The sequence below is a fragment of the Panthera leo genome, chromosome B3 (genome assembly GCF_018350215.1).
Source record: "Panthera leo isolate Ple1 chromosome B3, P.leo_Ple1_pat1.1, whole genome shotgun sequence".
NCBI classification, from domain to species: Eukaryota; Metazoa; Chordata; class Mammalia; order Carnivora; family Felidae; genus Panthera; species Panthera leo.
Window position 1 is genome coordinate 19,672,151 of NC_056684.1, and position 16,107 is coordinate 19,688,257.

Genomic DNA, 16,107 nt, shown 5'->3' on the forward strand with positions numbered 1-16,107 from the left:
TTTGAGTTGCTTATCTTCTTATGGAATTAAAGAATTCTTACATAATTTGAATACTACAAGTCCTTTGTCAGATAAGTACTTTCCAAATATTTGCTCCCAGTCTGTGCCTTGTCTTTTCATTTTTTAAACAGTGTCTTTTGAAGAACAAAAGTCTTAAAAAGTTTTATGAAGTCTGATTTATCAATTTTTTCTTTTGTACTTTATACTTTTTGTGTTGTAGCTAATAAATCTATGTCTGATGCAGATTCACACAGGTATTTTCCTGTTATTCCTTCTCAAGGTTTCATTACACACATGTTAGCTCTTATATTTAGGTCCATGATCCACTTAGAGTGAATTCTAAAATATGGTGTGAGGTGAGGGCTGAGGTTCATTCTAAATGGATATCCAGTTGTTACAACTCCATTTGCCAAAAAGAGCAAAGAGTCCTTTTATTTTAAATGTTTATTTTTTATTTTATTTTGAGAAAGAGAGAGAGAAAGAGAGAGAGAGAGAGAGAGAGAGAGAGAGCTCGTGACTGGGGGAGGCACAGAGAGGGAGATAGCATCCCAATCAGGCTCCATGTGGGGCTCAATCCCACAACCCTGGGATCATGACCCGAGCTGAAATCAGGAATCAGATGTTCAGCCCACTGAGCTACCCAGGTATTCCCAAAGAGTCTTTTTCTATTGAAAAATAAAGTACTGGCAGAAGAGCACGTGTATCATAAAGTGTGTAGCTCAATGAATTTTCACAGACTGAACAGATCTATGTTATCACACCCCAGATCAGGAAACAGACCATTTCTAGCTCCCTAGAAACCCTCTTATTCCCTCCAGGCACTACTCACTAGCCTCACCCTACCCTTGATAACCACTACCTTAACTTCGAATAGCTAAGATTAGTTTTGCCTATCTTTAAACTTTGTATAAATGTGATTATATAACATGTTTTTTTTTTAAATCTGTGTTCTTTAACTCAACATTATATTTGTAAGATTCATGCATGTTGTTGCCTCTTCTTGTAGATCACTGATTCTCACTGTTGCTCTGCATTCCACTGAATGACCATACAGCAATTCATTTATCCATTCTTTCATTAATATTCATGTGTGTAATGTCCATGTGGGGGCTTTTATGATTGTGAACATACACATGTTTTAACTGGGTGTATTTCTGGGAATGGAACTGTGGGTGTGTAGGTTTTGTGTATGTTCCGTTTTAGCAGACATGTCAAACACAGTTCCAAAATGCTCATACCACTTTACATGCCCCCCAGCAGTATAGGAGAGTTCTAATTGCCCCACAGCCTCATCGACATTTAGAATTTTCCACCGTTTTCATTTTAGCCATTTTAGTGAGTATGCAGTGGTATCACATTGCAGTTTTTCATCTGCAATTTCCTAATTGCTAACAAGGTTGAACTCCTTTCCATATATTTATGAAACACATGAAAGAGGATATTTTGTTATGTTCTTTCATAAAGTGTCTATTCAAGTGTTATGTTCATTTTTATGTTAGGTTATGTCTTTTTCTTATTGGCGTGTAGGGGTTAAGTATGTATTCTACATAAAAGCCTTTTGTCATACTTCTATGTTGCCAACAGCTATTTCCAATATCCCATTCTATGTGTTGTTTTTTGAAGAATTTTCCTGAAAGCACAACTTCAGGTGGGATGTTGAGCACCTCGGTCTGGCAACAGCGGGAGCCATTCCTGCTCTAAGGATGAAGGTCAAGGGGATGAAATTGTATTACCTGAGCCAAGCAAGGGCTGGGGCTGGGAAAGTGGGGGAAGCCCAGCTGGAGCTATGGTCATGAGCGCCACACCACTGTCAGGTGCTGCCCTTTAGCAGGGATGGGCAGGAAAGAAAGTTTCCAATCCCACTCTCCTCCCACCTTCCCTTCTCCTGCTGCGGCCTCCATTGGCTGAAACCAGAAGTTATCAAGGAGCTCTGAAAGGTGCAGTCCCCAGGAGTCAGCCTCTGGGTCACAGAGGAATACAGGGAAGGAGGAGACACGGATCAGGGGAGAGACTGCAGTGGAGATTAACCAGCAAAGAGAAGGATCGAGAGACTGCCCCAAAACCCTATCTCTCAGATTAAGACAGATGCAGTGTGTATGTCCTCAGAGAGCCTCTAAAGCATCCACAAAATATAGTCCTTGAAGGAGCCAGTGTTTGGAGCATTGCTATGTAAGGATTATGACAGCAGAATGAGTTCAGTGAAAAAGAAAAAAGGTTTTTTGCTCCCTCCCTTTAATATTCCACTTTTCCTAAGCCTAGAAGAGCCAGGAGAGAGGGAGAGTAAGGGAGACAGAAAACTAGGAAAAGGACACATAATGCCTCTTGCCACCACTGGCCCCACCACAGATCCAGCCTGCACTGATGCTGGGCCAGGGTAGAGCTTGACTTGGATATGAGATTCAAATTTTGATTGAGACTGGACTGGACTGAATACCTGAAAGTGAGCCATCTTTACAGAAATGAGGCTAGTTCTTACCATTAAAAATGCCTGGAAAGCTGAGATGGGCTGGTTCACTAAGAGGTCATCAAGGGAAGGAAGATGTGAAAGAACTTACCTGGAGGCCGGGGTGGAAAGAAAATCAAGCCATTTCCTGTTCTTCACTGGTTCAGTCTGTTCAACAAAACAGGTTTTTTTGTTGTTGTTCATTTATTGTTGAGAGAGAGAGACAGAGCATGAGCTGGAAAGGGGCAGAGAGAAGGAGACACAGAATCTGAAGCAGGATCCAGGCTCTGAGCCATCAACACAGAGCCCAACGTGGGGCTCGAACTCATGAACTGCAAGATCATGACCTGAGCCGAAGTGGGACACCCAGCCAACTGAGCCACTCAGGCGCCCCAACAAAACTGTTTAACTCAAATCTGTCTCTCTTTTCCAACAGGCTTGAGGCTACGTACTTTTCATGCATTGTCTTACTAACACAACCACTCCATGGGAAAATATTAGTATAATCTCTGCTTTATAGATGTGGAAATTAAGGCACGGGGAGGTTACAAGGCCATATTAGCCTGGTTTCAAGTCCAGCAAATGTGATTCCAGAATACAAGCCGAACTTTCTTTTTTTAAATATGACTATATTTTTAGGGCAGTTTTAGGTTCACAGAAATTTTGAGAAAAAGGTACAGAGTTGCTGTTTAACCCTTGCCTCACACCTGTACAGCTTTCCCCACTATCACTGTATCACAATGGTACATTTATTGCAATTAATGAACCTAAATTGACACATCATTATCATCCAAAGTCCACAATAGGGTTTACTCTTGGTGTTCCACATTCTATGGGTTTGGACAAATGTATAATATGTATTCACCATTAAAGAATCATACAGAGTTATTTTCACTGCCGTAAATTTCCTTTGTGGTCTGCCTATTCATCCCTCCCACTGCCTTCAACCCCTGGAAACCACTGAACTTTTTAATGTCTCCATAGTTTTGCCTCTTCCAGAATGTCATATAGTTGAAGTCATATAATATGTAGCATTTTCAAATTGGCTTTGTTCACTTAGCAACATGCTTTTAGGTTTCTCCTATGTCTTTTCATGGCTTGATAGCTCTTTCTCTTTTTAGTGCTAAATAACATTTTATTGTCTGGATGAACCACAGTATCTTTATTCATTCACCTCTTGAAGGACATCTTGATTGTTTTCAAGTTTTACCAATTATGAATAATTGTGCATGTGTTTGTATAGACTTATGTTTTCAGTTCACTAGGGTAAATTAATACCAACGAGCACAATTGCTGGATAATGTGGCAAGAATATGTTTACTTTGGTAAGAAACCACCAAACTGCCTTCCAAAGTGGCTGTACCATTTTGCATTCCCACCAGCAACGAATGAGAGTTCTTGTTGCTCCACATCTTCACCAGCATTTGGTGTTGTCAATGTTTTGAATTTTGGCCATCTAGTATGTGTGTAGCAGTATTTCATTGTTGTTTTAATTTGCATTTCCCTGATGATATATGATGTGGAGCACATTTTCATGTGCTTATTTACCATCTGTATATCTTCTTTGGTGAGATGTCTGATAGGGTCTTTGGCCCAGTTTTTAATTGAGTTGTTTGTTTTCTTATTCTTGAGTTTGAAGAGTTCTTTGTATATCGTGGATAACAGTCCTTTTTCAGATGGTCTTTGCATATATTTTCTCCCAGTATATGGCTTGTCTTCTCATTCTGTTGACATTATTTTTCACAATACAGATATTTTAATTTTCATTAAGTCCCGCTCATCAATTGTTTCTTTCATGGATTGCATCTTTGCTGTTGTATCTAAAAAGACATCACCATACCCAAGGTCATCTAGATTTTCTCCTAAGCTATATTCTAGAAATTTTATAGTTTTAAATTTTACATTTAGGTCTATGATTCATTTTGAGTTGATTTTTGTGAGGTTATAAAGTATGTGTCTAAATTTATTACTCTGCATGTGGGTGTACAGTTGTTCCAGTGCCATTTGTTGAAAAGGCTGTCTTTGCTCCATTGTATTGCTTTTGTTCCTTTGTCAAAAGTAAGTTGACTATAGTTATGTGGGTATATATCTGGGCTCTCTATTCTGTTATTTTGATCTAGTTGTCTGTTATTTTGTTAATACCACACTGTCTTGGTTACTGTAGTTTTATATTAACTTTTAAGTCAGGTAGTGTCAGTCCTTCAACTTTGTTCTTCTCCTTATATATTGTGTTGATTATTCTGGGTCCTTTGTCTCTCCCTATAAACCTTAGAGTCAGTTTGTCAATGTCCACAAAATAACTTTCCAGGATTTTGATTGGAATTTCAGTGAATCTAGAGATGAAGTTGGGAAGAACTAAATCTTGACAATATTGAGTCTTCTTGTCCATGAACATGGAATACTTCTCCATTATTTAGTTGTTATTTAATTTAATTTAATTCATCACAGTGTTTTATTTTTCCTTATATTTTGTACATATTTTGTTAGATTTATACCTGAGTACTTCATTTGGGGGAGTGCTAAGGGATATAAATGGTACTGTGTTTTTAATTTCAAATTCCACTTGTTCATTGCTGGTATATAGGAAAGTGATTGATTTTTATATGTTCTAAGACTTATGGGAGAATAAACTAGTATCATCCACAGACAGAAAATGAAATCTTCAATATTGGAATTATGAATGTTCAAATCAGCCCAGACAAGAATATAAGTCCAAACCACCAATAGACGAATGAAATACCATATGGTCCAAGATATATCCTTAAAGTTTTGACACAACCCTCAGTCTGAATTGTGAGGACTGATCATCAGTTCAGTCCAGCCAGCAGAAATTGACTGTGCAATTTTCTGTTGTATTTATTATACAGACTGTGTATATTCTAGAAGGTTCCTTTAGTGCTACACTATTGTACTTTCTGTCCCAGCAATTAGAGGGCATGCAAATTCCACAAAGTCATCAATAAGAACAGGCCATGCTCTTTCTTTGTGATAATTAGACATGTTATCTGCAATCATTGTACTGAAATCTAAAAGAAGATTCCAAGTATTTTTTGGTATTGATCATTTATCATGTTCCAATAAAAATTTATTCCATAAGTCTAAGAATGTATATCTCCCTTAAACACTAAATTCCAGCAGGCAATTGCCATTTCTAGATCTAATCCTTTTTGTCTTGGATTCTTTGCAAAATTAAAAGTAAGCTTGTAAAACTCCTTAAATCATCCTGGTTCTTTCAATTCTTGTTCCATTTTGGGTATCTGGGCATTTAGTTTTCTATGTCATATCATTCATGAACTCCTGTTTGGAAAACTTGCACTGTGTTGCTGCTCTGAACTTTCACACAATAATCAATGCACTGATGCTGGCAGGATCAAGTACGAGGTCATCACACATGTTCTGTATACCATCTATTCCAATTTTATATTCATCTTGAGGATCTTTGTATCTATTGTATAGCTGTTCTAGCTTCTTCCTGTCCAGTGATCCTTTTATACTGTCACATATATAAAGTTCAAGATTTTGGATTAAAAAAGTCTGTTGCAATATCTAACCTCCAGTCATTTTGAAACAGACAACTTACTACTGTTTTTTCACTTGAGTGTGTGAAGCTAATAAACTGATGAATTTTATCCTTCTGTGATGATTTCAACTTGCTCATGTTGGTGTCCTCTAGGCCTCTCCCCTCCTCCTTTGGCTCTGCAGTGAATCAGCTCCTGGATTTTTTTGTTGACTCTTTGAGATTTTTGACATAGATGATCATGTCATCTGTGAACAAAGATAGTTTTGTTTCTCCCTTCCCAATTTGTATACCTTTCTTTTCTTGCCTTATTGCATTATTTTAACTTCTAGTACAATGTTGAAAAGGAGTGGTGAGAGGGGATATCCTTGTCTTGTTTCTGATCCTAGTAGGAAACTTTTGAGTTTCTCACAAATATGATATTAGCTATAATGGGTTTTGTAGATATTTTTTTACTAAGTAGAGGAAGTTCCCCTCTATTCCTAGTTTCCTGAGGGTTTTTTTAATGAATGAGTGTCAGATTTTGTCAAATGTTTTCTCTGAACCTATTGTTATAATCATGTGATTTTTTTTTCTTTTTAGTTTGTTGATGTGGTGGATTACATTGATTGATTTTCAAAATTTGAAGTAGCCTTCCAATACTTGGAATAAATCTCACTTGATCATGGTGTATAATTTTTAAAATACATTGTTGAATTCAATTTGTGAATATTTTGTTGAGGAATTTTGCATCTATGTTCATGAGAGATATTCATCTGTAGTATTATTTTCTTGTAATATGTTTGTCTGGTTTTGGTATTAGGGTAAAACCAGACTCTTATAATAAGTTAGGAAGTATTTATTCTGCTTGTATTCTCTGAAAAAGATTGTAGGGAATTGATATCATTTCTTCCTTAAATGTTTGGTAGAATTCACCAGTGAACCTATCTGTTTCCAACAGAACCTATCTGTTATTAATTCCATTTATTTAATAGATAGAGGCCTATTTGGACTACCTATTTCTTCTTGCGTGAGTTTTGGTAAATTGTGTCTTTCAAGGATTGGTCCATTTCATCTAGGTTATCAAATTTGTGAGTATAGAGTGGTTCGTAATTCTTTTATTATTCTTCTAATGTCTATAGGCTCTGCAGTGATGCCCCTTCTTTCATTTCTGGTATTAGTAATTTGTATCTTCTCTTTTAGATAAAAGAGAGTTGGCCTGACTAGAAGCTTACTAATTTTATTAATCTTTTCAAATAACCAGCTTTCGGTTTTGTTGATTTTTTTCTATTGATTTCCTGTTTTCAATTTTGTTGATTTCTGTTCAAATCATTATTATTTCTTTTCTTTTCTTTTCTTTGATGTTTATTTATTTTTGGGAGACAGATACAGAGCACAAGAGGGGGAAGAGCAGAGAGAGAGGGAGACATAGAATCCAAAGCAGGCTCCAGGCTCTGAGCTGTCAGCACAGAGCCTGATGTGGGACTCAAACCCATAAACTGTGAGATCATGACCTGAGCCCAAGTGGGACGCTTAACCAACTGAGCCACCCAGGCTCCCTACTGTCTTTTCTTATGCCTACTTTGCATTTAATTTGCTCTTCTTTTTCTAGTATCCTAAGATGAAAGCTTAGATTATTGATTTTAGATCTTTCTTCTCTTCCAATATATGCATTCAATGCTATAAATTTCCTGCTAAGCACTGCTTTCACTGCATCCCACAAATTTTTAAAGTTATGTTTTCATTTGCATTTAGCTTAAACTATTTAAAATTTCTTTTTCTTTGGCCCATGTGTTATTTTGAAACGTGTTATTTGATCTACATATATTTCAGAATTTTCCAGTTACTTTCTGTTATTGATTTCTAGTTTAATTCCACTGTGGTGTGAGGTCAGATGTTGTGATTTCAGTTCTTTCAAATTTGTTAAGGTGTGTATTATGGCCCAGAATGTGGTTTGTCTTGGTGAATGTTCCATTTGAAGTGGAGAAGAATGTGCATTTCTGTTGTTACATGGAATAGTCTACAGATGTCGATTATATCCAATTGATTATAGGTGTTGTTGAGTTCAGCTGTGTCTTTACTGATTTGCCGTATGATGGATCTGTTCATTTATGAGAGATATGTATTGCAGTTTCCCACTATGAACATGGATTCAACTATTTCTTGTTGCAATTCTATTAGTTGTTACCTCACATAGTTTGACACTCTGTTGTTAGCTACGTACATGTTATGGATTACTATGTCTTTTTGGAGACCTGACCCCTTAATTATTATTTATCCCTGATAACTTTCCTTGATTTGAAATCTGCTCTGTCTGAAACTAATGTAAGTACTCCCACTTTCTTTTGATTAGTGTTAGTATAGTATTTTTTTCTCTATCCATTTACTTTTAATATATATGTGTCTTTAATTTAAAGCAGATTTCTTGTAGACAGTCTATTGTTGGATCTTATGTTTTATTTATTTTATTTTATTTTAATTCCAGTAGAGTTAACATACAGTGTTATATTAGTTTCAGATGCACAATATAGTGACTTAACAATTCCATACATCACCCAGTGCTCCTCATGACAAGTGCACTCCTTAATTCCCATCACCTATTTAACCCATCTTCCTGCCCACCTCCGCTCTGGTAACCATCAGTTTGTTCTCTGTAGTTAAGAGTATGTTTCTTGGCTCATCCCTCTCTCTCTCTTTTCCCTTTGCTTGTTTGTTTTGTTTCTTAAATTCCACATATGAGTGAAATCACATGGTATTTGTCTCTCTAGTTGGATCTTATGTTTTGATCTACTCTGATAATGTCTTTTAGCTGATGCATTTAGACCATTGACATTCAAAGTGATTATTGATACAGTTGGATTAATATGTACCATATTTATTACTATTTTATTTTTGTTGAGCTTGTTCTTTGCTCCTATTTTTTTCTTCCATTCTTTTTATGCCTTTTATGGTTTTAATGATTATCATGATTCCATTTTTTCTCCTTTCTTAACATACAAGTTATACTACTTTTGTTTAACTTTTTTTAGTGGCTGCCCTAGAATTTGTAATATACACTTACAACTAATTCAAGTTCACTTTCAAATAAAACTACCATTTCATGGGTAGTGTGCATACTTTATAATAACAAAATAATCCTAATCCCTCCCTCCCATACCTTGTATTATTGCTGTTATTCATTTCACTTGTATTTAAGCAGACATATGATATATACACAAGCATACATAAATACATTGCTACTATTATTATATTAAACAAACTTATCTGTTAGTTCAATTAAGAATAAGACAGGGGCACCTGGGTGGCTCAGTCGGTTGAGCTTCCAACTTTGACTCAAGTCATGATCTTGCAGTTTGTGAGTTCCAGCCCTGCATGGAGTTTGCCACTGTTCACCATTAGCACAGAGCCCACTTCAGACCCTCTGCCCCTTTCTTTCTAAAGAACTTCTTTACACACTTTGTTCAAGGCAGATTCACTGCCAAGAAATTCCTTCAATTTTTGTGTTTCAAAATTTTTATTTCTTTTTTCACTTTTGAAAAATAATTTTTCAGGATATGGAAATCTAGGTTGAGAGTCTTTTTCTTTCAACACTTTAAATATTTCACTCCATGTTCTTCTTGCTTAAGTGGTTTCTGAGGAGAAGTCAGATGTAATTCTTTGTTCTTCTATAGGCAAGGTGTTTTTTGTTTTTTCCATCTGGAGGCTTTCATGCAGGCTTTTTTTTTTTCTTTATCTTTGATTTTACAAAGTTTAAAAATAATATGCCTAGAAGCAGGTTTTGTTTTTTGTTTTTGTTTGTTTTGTTTTGTTTGCATTTATCCTGCTTGGGGTTCTCTGAGGTTCTTAGATCTGTGATTTGGTACTTGGAATTCATTTAGGGAAATTCTTAGTCATTTTTGTTTCAAATCTTGCTTCTCTCTCTTCTTTCTCATTCTGGTATTACCATATGTTATACCTATTGTATTTGTCCCACAGTCCTTGGATATTCTGTTTTGCCTTTCTCAGTATTAGTTTTCTTTGCTTTTTGTGGATTCTGTTGATATGTGTTCTAGCTCAGACATTCTTCCCTCAACTACGTCTAGTGTACTAACAAGCCCATTAAAGGCATTCTTCATTTCTGTTAGTGTTTTTGACCTCTAGCATTTCTTTTTGATTCTTTCTAATGCCTTCCACTTCTCTGCTTTCAAAGCCCAATTATTCTTGTATGCTGTCTTCTTTATCCATTAGAACTTTTTGCATGTTAATCACAGTTGGTTTAAATTCTTGGTCTGATAATTCTAACATTGCTGCCATATCTCATTCTCAAGCTCGCTCTGTCTCTTCAAATTGTGGGTTTGGGGTGTATGTGTGTGTGTGTGTGTGTGTGTGTGTGTGTGTTTGCCTCTTTATATGCCTTGTAGTTTTTTTCTTGATAGCCAGACATGATGTACCAGGTAAAAGGAATGGCCATAAACAGGGCTTTAATAATGTGGTGGTAAGGTGTGGTGGGAGCAGAAGTGTTATATGGTCTTACGATTAGGTCTCAGTCTTTTAGTAAAGCTATACCTCTGGACTGTGGAGTTCACAAGAGTTTGTCAGTTATGATCTTCCCCCTTATGTAGGATAGGAAAGCTAGAGCTCACTGGAGTTGGATATTTCCCTTACCCCAGCAGGTTAGGCTGTGGTTAACTAGTTTTCCCTGAAGGCAGACTTTGTTAAGGAGAAGAGAGTGCTGTAGCATATATCAAAATGCTTCCTTTCCCCCTCCTCCTGCCAAAAGCGTGGAGAAATTTTTCTTTTCTGATATTTACTGTGAGAACCTGGTTGAGATCCTGGAGCTAAATTTCACAGAATTGCAGAGGACCCTTCCTGACTGGGTCCTCCAGAGTTTAAGTCTCATACTGTCCACACTGAATTGTCCAGCACTCCACCATATAATGTTCAGGTTTTTTCTACCCTGGCACTGGTTCCCTCGGTGGTTTCCAGCTGTGGGTCTGCTCAAGTAAGCTGTGACTCCCTGTAATCACCTGTCTCTCCGCTCATGACAGCAATGGTTTTCCCTGTGTTCTTTCCTAGAGATCTAAGAGGTGTTGTTGATTTTTCAGGCTGTTCAGTTTTTTGTTTTTTTTTTTTTACTTGTGAGGATGGAATGGCAACTTCTAAGCTCCTTATGTCCAGAACTGGAAAAACTCCTGAGTTAAACTTCTAGTGGATCTGCACACTTTGTGCTTCACTTAGTGGAGTGAAAGGGTTAGTGTTGTGAAATATTCTACTGGTTAGAAGATGTGGAGGTCTCCACATCTGGTCTCCAAGGTCCATTCAAGCTGAGTGAGCATCTGAGCAAGCAGGGATGGGCCAATGCATCCAACCAGAGCTGGTGGAAGGGTGGGGGAGGCCCCACATCCCCAGGAAGTTTGGGAGGGAAGACAGATGGAGGCCTTGTTATGTGACCACCCCTATAGTAGCAAAGCCACTCCTCCAACCAATGTCTCCAGCTCTGGCTTCCAGGTGACATAGAGAACCCCATTTAAACCCTCCCATGGTGCAGGCTGTGCCTGGAGAAGCTGCTTGGCAAACAGGGAATGGGTGCAAAAAGTTCTGGGGCTGCACCACTTAGTGGGGAAGCGGGGGGTGGGAATGGGAGAGCAGAGGGAGGAATCATTGATGATCAGACTGTGGAGGCTCCATAGAAAAGAAACAAGAAGATGAAATCAGAAATGAAGGTGGAAGCCAAAAAGGCAGTCACTAGGTAAGCTGGAGGGGCAAAGGAGCAATGTACATGATATGGGTGATATTAATGGGAGGCAAGAAGCAGAGGAGGTTCATGTTGCCCTCCTGCCCATTACAGGCTAGTATTTATTGCCCTGAATCTGCAAGCACAGGTTGGCTTTCACTGTTCCTAGAAGGTGGTAGTCTGATGGTGCAGAGCATTTCCATTGCAGCTGTCCTGGCCCTGGGAGAACTGTCCATTTAACGGCTATATTACCTAAATTACCTCCTTGAGAGCCACATTGCTTCCTCCATTCATGTACATCAGCACTCCGCTAAAAAGGCAATTTTCTTTCACCCACGCTGCCGTTCGCTCAAAGGGCACTCATTTTAGACACGTATCATCCGGTTTTGAACTCAGCCCAGAACCCAGTCCCAACCAACCTTGCTTTCTTATGCAATCAGGCCACCCCTGGGCAGCCTGTCTCCCAGAGCACCTTCACTGAATCTGCCACTGGGCACTGCACACTGGCTCTTCCCAATCTTTGCCCCAGAATGCCCTGGCCCCAGACAACCTCCCACACAGGCCCCTCCAGATGTGAACATGTTTTAGGGTGTGACTGTGCTCCCTGCCGTAAACCTGCCTAGGTATAACATGACCCATTCCTCTGCCCTTGTCACAAAGATGTGACACTTTAAGTAACAGACCATGCTGAAGTAAAAATGCACTATTACAATGATAGGACTGTATGTTCACTAGGGGAGCAGGATCCCCATGCTCTTCCTGTTTTCCATGTGATTATTCATGCTTCTCAGATGTGGCTGGCAATCGAAGGCTAGAGTTTCTGGAGCCCACCTTTCACTCTGTTTTAAGAACTGGGATTACATTTACTCGCTACCAAGCTTTTAGTCCATCTCCTGTTTGGCAGAATTCTCCTCAAGGATCAAGGACAAAGTGGTATTTACCACTTCAAAAAGTTCTCAGAAAAGCAGAGCAAAACCACAATGAAGTACCACTTCATACCCACTAAGATGGCTGTATTTTTTTTTTTTTAAGGAAAATAAGTGTTGGCAAGGTTGTGGAGAAATTGGAACACCTGTGCACTGCTGGCAAGAATGTAAACTGGTGGAGCCATTGTGGAAAACAATCGGGCAGTTCCTCATAAAGTTAAACATAGAGTTACCATGTGACTCAGCAATTCCACTCGTAGGTTTAGACCCAAGAGAATTGAAAACAGGTATTCAAAAATGTACATGCACACTCATGTTCATAGCAGCACTATTCATAATAGCCAGAAGCTAGAAATAACACAAATGTCCATCAATGGATGAGTGAATAAGCAAAATGTGGTATGTATATTTGATGAGATATTACTCAGCCGTCAAAAAGGAGGAAGCATTGATACATGCTACAGTGTGGATAAACTTCCAAAACATTACGCTGAATGAAAGCATAAGTGAAAGAAGCCAGACTAAAGGTCACATTATGCCCTTCATGGATTGGTTCCACTTATATAAAATGTTCAGAATGAGTAAATCCATAGAGACAAGAAAGCAGGTAATGGTTGCTAGGGGCTAGGAAGATGGGGGAATGGAGAATGGTGAATAATTGTTTGATAGGTATAGGGCTTCTTTTTAGGGTGATGAACATATTTTGAAACTAGATAGAGGTAATGGTTGCATATTATCATAAATGTACTAAATACCACTGAATTGGTCATTTAAAAATGGCTGATTTTGTTATGTGAATTTCAGCTAAATTTTTAAAGTGTCAGGAGTAAGGTTGAGTCTGGAGACCCAAGGTCATCTGGAATCTCCTTCTCCTCTGTTGAGCAACTAACTGGGTGCTCAATCAGATTCACTCATTACTGTTTTCCCAATGAGTCCTTGTTTATCAATCTCAGGATGCCGTGGAGAGGGGTCACTGTATCTCTATTTTAAATTCCATCTCAATTTTAAATTCTATTTTAAAGACCATGGAATTTAAAGCTCATCTTGCAGATAGAGAAGACAGAGAACTGCAGTGACTTGCTCAGGCCACTTGTGAGAGTAACAGTGAGGCTAGTTTTGAGCTTGCCCAGCCCTGCTGACTTGCTATCACCACTATGCTTTGCTCCCAGCAGCTATAATGTGGAGGGACAGAAGGCATACAACAGTCCAAGAAAACCACACTGCTATCCAGCAGGAAGACTGAGCTAAGCACAGCCCACAAGAACAGAGGGGGTAACGCTGCTTTAACAAAATTTCTTGTCTTCTTGATACTGCCCAGTTTGCCCTGAAACTCCCAGCTCACTTCCCCACTCTGCTACCATTCTTTTCTGAAAACTTTCTTCCTTTGCTTGCAAATGAATGGCTGCCTGGAGCACTGTGGCCCTGCTCCTGTCAGGGGTGGGCAGCTGACTCTGGCTCCGACAACTCATCACCTTCTTGAGGAGGTTCGAACTGGGACTTTCACCCCCTCTGGGACCTGGACCCTAACATGTAAAATTCCTAAGCTACTGGAGGTTGTGTTACCCCAAGGTAGTAGCCAGAAAAAGAGGCAAAGGAAACACGGAGATAGAATTTTCTCACTTCCCTACAGTGCCCATGCATGACTATGTTCCTGAGGCCCAGCTCCCTCTCCATTGGAATCTGAAGAGTGCCCCAGGTTGCTGCTGGGGCAGGCCATGCACATTAGCACCCTCACAACCCACCCAACTCCTATACAGTAATCTAGAGTATGGAAACTAATGTCCACATCTCCCAGAATCCCTTGCTATGAAGTTTCTATATGTGACCAAGGCACGTACACCTGCAGAACGCTTGGAAGTTGATAATGAGCACCCCAGAGTGGTGGCCACACTCAGGGGGATCAGACCTTCTACAAGTAAAGTGGACCAGGGGCTCAGCTTTCCTGAGCAGGTGGAGTGGGAAAGTCTATTGCCCAAACCCTAAGAAGTAGCAGGGGCAGAAGTAGCTGTGGGGTTTTCAGAAGACAAGTCCTGTGTTCTAGCTGGGCATCTTTTCTGGCTGTAGTATCTAAGCTTGGGTCCTTGACCTGCCCAGAAATCCTATCCACCACATAATATGCTGTAATAAATTCCTTATTCTTAAACGAACTTGTGGATTCTGTAGTCTGCAGCTTACAAAGAATACATTTATACATCCAACAATCAGAAATACCTCCGGATAGTCTAACTTGGGCATCTGTCACTTGGAAGGAAAATAGTTAATCAATACAATTGCCAAATTAACTATCCAAATTGTCTATTTTTTAAAGCAACTTCGTAAGGGGTTGAAAAAATTATTTTATCCAAATAAATAGATGTTTCCATTTTCAGGTAGCTCGGACAGTACCCTCTAAGTTAAAACATCTGAAATTTCATTTTTATAGAATGGGAAATAAGTGAGCGATACAAGTTAATCCACTTGTGGGGAACACTGACTAGTTGAAATTTTATCAATAAAAGTTTAAAATAAAAAAAAATAAAAAAAGCATTTAAAATAAAAATACTCATTTTTATTGGGTCATTAGCTCTAATGTGCTTGAGTTTTGAGGGCATGAGGCCCAGAGAGTTGCTCAAGAACACACAGAGAGTAACAGGATTAGAACAAGAAGACGTATCTCTTGGCACTGGTCTCGTCTCTCCCCTAAAGCACAATATCACCAGAGGCTAAGATTTCAGAGCTTGTGACTTAGCCAGAAACAACAGAACAAAGAAAAGAGAGCAGAGCCTCATCCCATATTTTTTATTTATGACTGTGCTAGTAGAATTACAAGTCAGAAGAATGGATCTGTGAAAGATGTATTTGGCCGAATCCTTGTTTGTTATACCTTTTCTGAAGGGAGTTATCAATTCATAGGGAGGAGCGTGAGTTCATGCCCATTCTTCCCTTTTCCCGTCGCCAGGCTTGCCCACACTGGATGAGCTGTACCTCGATTTTTCACCCAGCCCTTCACAAAGATTGGACTAATGTGTCTAAAAGTTTCATGAAGTTTCTGCTGAAAGAAATGTTGCTTCTTTCCTAAAGATACTCACTCCAACAGAAGCTCTTTTTTTTTTCTTTTTAAACAAAGCATGGGAACAGTCTGTAGCAACTATCATAAATAGAGATTTGTCTTGTCAGGGAAAGGTGCTGCCGGAACTGATGGGCAGGCTGAAGTCATGATTGTGGTGTCTCTGAGAAGCCCGCCAGGTGCTTACAAGAACTGAAGTATAAGCGGGGTTAGCAACTGGCCCCAAAGTGTGGCTACTCCTCATACAAATGCTACTGAAAATTCACTCAGAGGAGAGGCAAGAGCCTTCATCAGAGTAGCAGAGAAAGAAAGAAACAATGACTTTGTCATGAGCAAATCACTGAAAAATGAGAAGGGCTGCTTGTTACCTAATGTGTCTTCTGGAGATAGATGGTATTTCATGGAGTCAACCAAACAGGAAATGAATCAGTGTTTGAAATAACAGTAGCTACACAAGATTTTTCTTAATTCTCTCCAGACTTG

General features: G+C 38.9%; 1 pseudogene; it reads right to left on the reverse strand.

Annotated features, from left to right (window-relative positions):
- Window positions 1–5,341: 5,341 nt before the first annotated feature.
- LOC122221138 lies at window positions 5,342–6,101 on the reverse strand (annotated as a pseudogene).
- Between the last annotated feature and the right edge of the window lie 10,006 nt (window positions 6,102–16,107).